The 7,148-nt window shown below is 35.5% G+C and overlaps 1 long non-coding RNA gene across 1 annotated transcript; it reads right to left on the bottom strand.

The window, feature by feature from the left end:
* Positions 1 to 4,204: 4,204 nt before the first annotated feature.
* On the bottom strand, positions 4,205 to 6,032 carry LOC118481277. Its single transcript, XR_004865208.1, has 3 exons — positions 5,894 to 6,032; positions 4,505 to 4,590; positions 4,205 to 4,296 (listed from the first exon to the last, which is right to left on the bottom strand). It is a non-coding gene; the product is annotated as an uncharacterized LOC118481277 (long non-coding RNA).
* Between the last annotated feature and the right edge of the window lie 1,116 nt (positions 6,033 to 7,148).

Raw genomic sequence — 7,148 nt, 5'->3', positions numbered from 1 at the left:
TAAACCGTTAAATTCTAGCAAAATTAACAAGTACTAACATCAACTTCAAATCTAATCATGCATTGACTATTTCAAGTAGCTAGACACCACAAGAACAACAAGACATGGCCAATTTCATCTACCTTAATGAATGCATCATTTTTTTTCATAAAACCCTCTTATCACACATAAGGGTAGTCATCAAATCCCTAATCTTTAACATCAATTCAGCAAGTTTTCGACTAGGGTTTGTTTTCTAGACACTAATTCAACAGAATATCATTCATGCATGCAACATTCTTTCCGAATTTCGATTATGAGTGTTCATCCTAAAATTCAAGATATCATCAACTTACAGAATTTGACATACCTTGTGATCTCCATGACTTGGTGATCGTTTATACGCGTTTATTCATGAATTTAAGCTCCGATTTCCCTTCCAATTTGGTGATTTAAGGAAGAACCAGGGTTTCCCCTTGTTTGGTCGCCTGGAGATCGACACACACACATACATACTGTGTGTGTGTGTTGTGTTTTTTTATTTTATTAAATAAAACTTGGTTTCCTTTTTAACAATTTTGACCCCTCAAGTTTAATTTTAACTATTATGGACAAGAACTCCATGTTTTATTACGCATTTACACATCACTAACTAGGTTAATTATTCCTAGCTAACTTAGCGGATTTAGGGAGTCATGACCCGTTTTATTTTAAGTCCCGTTAACTCGGGCTCCTTATAAACTTTATCTTCTAAATGTATTTGTTCTCTTTTATTTATTATTAAGCTTACTTGTTTGAATTCTAAAATTTTTCGGATTAAATCTTTACCGCCAACGGTATTTTACCCGCTCTTCAATATTTACGTGGTTTGATTACCAAACTCGTTTTTGGGGTGTTACAAGTCTACCCCCCCCCCCTTAAAGAGGTTTCGTCCCCGAAACCTTTCTCACTTAGTTCTTTAATTTAGACTGAACGAACTTAGTTTCGTTTCTATGATATTCATTCTTTCGGACAATATTATCATTCATATTAACATGAGCGTCCTTTATGTGTAAGTCCTTATGAACCAACATTTTCATTTTATATTTCATATCTTTTTCGCCTACTTGACTGAGTTGTTACCTGACCACTCAGTTGCCGCTAATCTTATGTTGACGAGCGCTTTACCTAGAAATCTTCTTTTGACTTCAAGGGTTTTACCGGCTTGACTGATTAGTCACCGCCATTTCGTGCCCTGGCACCCGGGCATACTATACTGCCATCTCCGGCTTTATGTGTGTTTACTATTTCTTAAACCACCTCATACTACTTATGTTTGTTAAAACATTGCTTTTAACTAAAAACTAAATTTTTAGTTTACGTTTTCTCTTTATCTTACATCTTTTTCTCATGTCTAGGAATTTTCGTTCTAAGTTTATTCCTGACCATTATTATTCTTACGTAAAGAATTGTAACCAATTTTCCACGCCTTACCCAAGTGACCTGTAGCTTCTTTTACTTAGCCTCGTAGGCTATCTCTTTAGATTTCCACCTTTTTAAGGTGAGGTTCCAACGGTTTGTTTCTTTCTATTTGTGACCCAAGAGTCTTTTTGGTCCCGTAGACCTCAACACCACTTACTATCCTGAGGGTCATGACGATCCCGTAGATCCTCTTTTACACATGTCGTTCTAAAGTTATACTTTCGGTGTCAGCACACCATTTTTGATGTTTAGAAGTCGTTTATTTTCATTCCTGAATTCTATGGACCTTGACCGTACTCTAAGGCTGCACCCGCTTCCATTTTAAACTAATATTCCGACTGTATAACTTCCTATGTCATTTACACGTTGGTTTGTGTTTTTTTTTTGTTATTTGTTATCCGGTTTATTCCTATAATTATTTACAACCCATTACCAGGGTTCTTTTATTATTATTATTTTTATGTTTTTTTTAGCTTTTCGGTTTCACCGGTTTGCGTTTACTTGCCCTATCAAGATTTTATACTTTATTCGTCTCGTTTGACTTATTCATGTGAGATTTCATTACTCCTGAACGTCAAACTTCAATCTTTATTCGACCCGTTCAACTTTAAAATAGTTGAACGTAGTTAGCAAAATTCCTGTTTGTAAATTCTCATCGTCTTTTAGTCATGACTCTTAATCCGAGTCCTTTGACTTTCTATTTCGCGTTCCCGTCTCTTGGTTTACGCATACTTTCAAAATCCTACCCATCTATCGGGTATCTTTACCGAAGTCATCATCAAGTAACCATTTTTATATGGTTTTAGACGTCACTTTAATTTATTTGGTCGTCTTAGCGAAATTCACCGTTTTAATTCATTCAAGCCCTTTATTCTTTATTCTACCCCTTTGACTTGTTTGTATGAATTTCATCACTAATGACAGTCAAACATTATCCCCTATGCCATAGCATTCACATTAATTGGTTCGTATTTTTATTTACTTTAATCTTTGTCCCTTCTCTCGGGCTCGTTATTCTAACGTAATACGCTTCTGTCATCCGACTTGTGTTTACGTTTACCATCAAACATTTTGCTTATTTGACTCATTTGGGTACTTTTTTTAATTTGTCCCATTCACCCCGTCCTTACTACATCAGATGTCAGTATGTCCATCATAAAAGTTCATGGTACCACATATTCACTACTTACTTGGCCAGAGTAAGCGATCAACACCTGATATACATGACCTTTTATAATTTTCACATTACACCCCATGTAAGTAACGCCTCTATTTAGTTTTCTTGGAAATGACATGCTGGATAGGTATTCTATTCAGGTTTTTCCAAGTTTTTAATTTACATATGCAACGGTCAATTTCTACGTATTTGTTGCATATTACTATTCACTCAATAAATTTAAAATGTGCACCTGTAAATGCTTGCCCTAATGGGCTCTTCTTGCCGTTAACTTTGTTTGCGATCGTCACGCGATTTAGGTCCTTGATGCGTATGCTCTGCTTGTCATACCTCGGACCGTTCCACCGTCATATCCACAATTCGTTCAACACTTGTCTTCTTCAGATGCGAGTATCCTTCAACTAAACATTTACAAAGTTAGTAATTTCGACATTAATAAATGCCTGTGTTGTAATACAAAGCTTTTTACTGCACGTGTCAAAGCACGTAATTTCGTTAGCTATACTAATCATTTTCATTGGGGTAACGTGTATTACACGATAACCCTATGTGTTGTTCACAACACTTTAATCATACTAAACCGTTAACATACTTGTACTTACCGGATTTGCGATCAAGTCTCGAACCGAACACACTTTACTCTTTAACCATGAGCTCTGATTACCAACTTCTAACACCCGTCTCATTGTTTTAAGATTTTAAACTAAAAACCTGCATTTTTTTAATTTCAAAATGCATCATTTCAAAACTTAGTTATAAAAACTAAGTTTACATGGTTATGGTATTCTAGTTTACAAACTAACTAGTTAAAACATACAACATTGAGTTTAGTGTTTACAAATAAACATTGTCTAAAACAAGATTAGATTAGCGCGGAAGCTTCAAAACTTTGTGTTCGGTTCTTGAATTCTTGATTGATCGGCGTCCGAAATGAGACGAACATCACCTAAGGTCAAAACCACATCAATTGTTAGTTTTGACAAATTTATAACATGTAAAAACAAGTTCTGGTATCATACAAATAACAAAAAAAAAATTCAGATTTTTGATCTGTCGCGCCACGCGACAAATTCCTTTCAATCCTTCGCGGGCCGCGAGCGCGCCCGCGTGTCGCGCCAGAACAAGTGACTCCCTTCGCGTGTCGCGGGGAAGACCGTTTTCCAGCGGGTGCAGGTTAAAATCCTGCACTTTTGCCCAGCACCATTTTCTTTCAATTTTTCAACTTCTAAGGTGCATAACATTCATTCTACAAGTCCGTTTTTCGCGATTCTTTTTCCTACGCGTTCGTAATTTAATTCTCCATCTTACGGAGTGAAAACCCGACATCTAAATTCAGAAAATTTTAACTTTCAAGCTCTCGGCTTGAAATTCAATTATGACACTTTTTAACCCGTTCGTGATTTATCAAACAAACTTGTTTATTACCTTTTCAAATTATCATGCATATCACGTTATATCAATTTACTAATGTGCAAGGTTCAAATTCCGGGTTTCTTATGAATTCTTAACCCGTTTTACCTATCTACTCCTTTTGACCCGTTAAGGGAAATTAAACACTTTTAACTATAAATCTATATATAAGCGTACCTTGCCCGAGTCAACGTATAGACCCGTTTATACCTTGCTATTATTAATTCAATATTCTATGATGACGCAATTATCCAAATTGCTATTCGTTCCTGTAAGCATATGACTTAACAACAAACATTAGTCGATATGGTCATATGAGGTTATCACCATCATTTGACCCATTTGGTCTATACGACTAAACAATTATATTTATTACAAAGCATGGTTATCACCATAACTCGAACATGATCTGTTGTTGTATTTATCACCTATAGAATAAATACGTATGCTAAAAAAATAGGTGTAAGCTTTACTTACAGTTTGCGTCCGTTCGAGCTTTCCTTGCGCACTTGACCCGTTTGATCCATTCCTTTCCAGCTCCCACTTAGCTTGACGAGGTCAAACTTAACACAATACCCAAAAGATTTGTTAGATTAGTCATTATATAAAATGACCACAACATCTCATGGATTCACACATACTCATTTATCAAGACATTAGTTTTAGGTCAGTTTGACTTTCGTAAGTCAAACTGTCCTTGTGTATGTGACTGAGCACTAACTTAGAACATGTTTGGCATACACGTACATATTACTTGCATAAATCATTTGTATGTATTTTAGATGCCTTTAATACACCCAATTTCATAAGATTTGTTTGAAGCAAATACATGGTACACACCACACCATTCAAGTATGGAATAAACGCTACTACGACATACCTCTTACCAAGTCTTACAATCAAATTATATTTTCCACGTTAGACACATTGCCTCAAGTTAATTTATTAGAATGCCATCATTATCACATTTCTCACAATTCACCCTTTTCTTGTATACAATTTTCTTAGATTAAGTTTATCAATACAATGTGTAGCAACTTTACAATGTAGCTGCGGAATCGACTCTTTTAACCACTTTACTGTTTTATTTAGCCCTTCGTGATCAAAGATGAAATGTAGAATACTAAAATATCTTTCCAACCCATAAAGAATCAGCTCAATCCGAGCTTCCTAGAATTAATTATGATTTTCGCAAAATCAGCTCAGAAGACAAAATGCTTCCAATCAGCTTGCTGTCAAAACAGTTCAGCCGACTTAGGACACTGTTTTGACCCGTTTAACATCAGAATTTAACAAACATGTTCAAACATAAAACGTAGTATGTTTTAATAGCTTTCTGAGCATATAAGGCTCAACCTCACAGGCCGTTCCAGTGATTTTATATGATTTTTTAAAAACTGCATTCCAATAATTTTTTTATTCCAATCAGCTTTGTTATATTTTCTTGTTCAAGCATTTTATCAAGCAGCTTGTGTGCAACACGAAACATCAAATTTCTCCAGTCCATTTAAGTGTTCTAAACCCTTAAATTCTAGCAAAATTAACAAGTACTAACATCAACTTCAAATCTAATCATGCATTGACTATTTCAAGTAGCTAGACACCACAAGAACAACAAGACATGTCCAATTTCATCTACCTTAATGAATGCATCAATTTTTTTCATAAAACCCTCTTATCACACATAAGGGTAGTCATCAAATTGCTAATCTTTAACATCAATTCAGCATGTTTTCGACTAGGGTTTGTTTTCTAGACACTAATTCAACACAATATCACTCATGCATGCAACATTCTTTCCGAATTTCGATTATGAGTGTTCATCCTAAAATTCAAGATATCATCAACTTAAAAAATTTGACATACCTTGTGATCTCCATGACTTGGTGATAGTTTATACGCGTTTATTCATGAATTTAAGCTCTGATTTCCCTTCCAATTTGGTGATTTAAGGAAGAACTAGGGTTTCCCCTTGTTTGGTCGCCTGGAGATCGACACACACACATACATACTGTGTGTGTGTGTTGTGTTTTTTATTTTATTAAATAAAACATGGTTTCCTTTTTAATAATTTTGACCCCTCAAGTTTAATTTTAACTATTATGGACAAGAACTCCATGTTTTATTACTCATTTACACATCACTAACTAGGTTAATTATTCCTAGTTAACTTAGCGGATTCAGGGAGTCATGACCCGTTTTATTTTAAGTCCCATTAACTCGAGCTCCTTATAAACTTTATCTTCTCAATGTGTTTGTTCTCTTTTATTTATTATTAAGCTTACTTGTTTGAATTCTAAAATTTTCCGGATTAAATCATTAGCGCCAACGGTATTTTACCCGCTCTTTAATATTTACATGGTTTGATTACCAAACTCGTTTTTGGGGTGTTACAATCAGACCGAGTGGAATTATTAATGGCTTTAATACAAACTAACACCTTTCGCATTTTTTAGTAATGTACATGTTTATATTTCACCAAAAGTTTAGTTAATATATGAATAAATATTGTCCGGCAAGTTGATAGTCCCGTACACAACCGCCTTTAATTTAACCATTCCCAAATGTGCACTATCGTCACATCGTTACAAAATTCCGAGTCAGTTCGTCTCGTCTGTTTCACCATTTAACATTTTATACTTACATAGCGTTGTATATACAAATTTAATACGAATACAAATTATATTTACCCAACGACAACTTATAATTACATAAATACAACTTAGTGCGCGCCATTACCTTAATGTGAGATTCGTCTAAACAACCGACACATAACTCTCCTAGGCGGGTGTGTTGACCAGTAGATTGACCATTGACCGGGTCTGATCTGCATTGACCAGTCAAACCCCAAATTTGACTGAGTTTGACCAGTGTTTGATTCATCTCCAACAACACGAAAGAAAGAAAACAAAATCATCACTGTCGATGGCCGGAGATCATATCCGCCGCCGGTAACCACCACCGCCACCCGTAGCCGTTGTACCAAACACCACGTTCAACATCATCGCCTCACCCGAACCACGTCCGTCACCACCAGCCCTCCCCCGAACTCCTAAAGACCAAAATAAAAACCTAGATGTAACAGATCTAAGTATAAACATCATGTTCAGCCCAAGAACCA

The sequence above is a fragment of the Helianthus annuus genome, chromosome 8, assembly GCF_002127325.2.
Source record: "Helianthus annuus cultivar XRQ/B chromosome 8, HanXRQr2.0-SUNRISE, whole genome shotgun sequence".
Classification (NCBI taxonomy): domain Eukaryota; kingdom Viridiplantae; phylum Streptophyta; class Magnoliopsida; order Asterales; family Asteraceae; genus Helianthus; species Helianthus annuus.
This window is presented reverse-complemented; position numbering and strand designations above follow the sequence as displayed.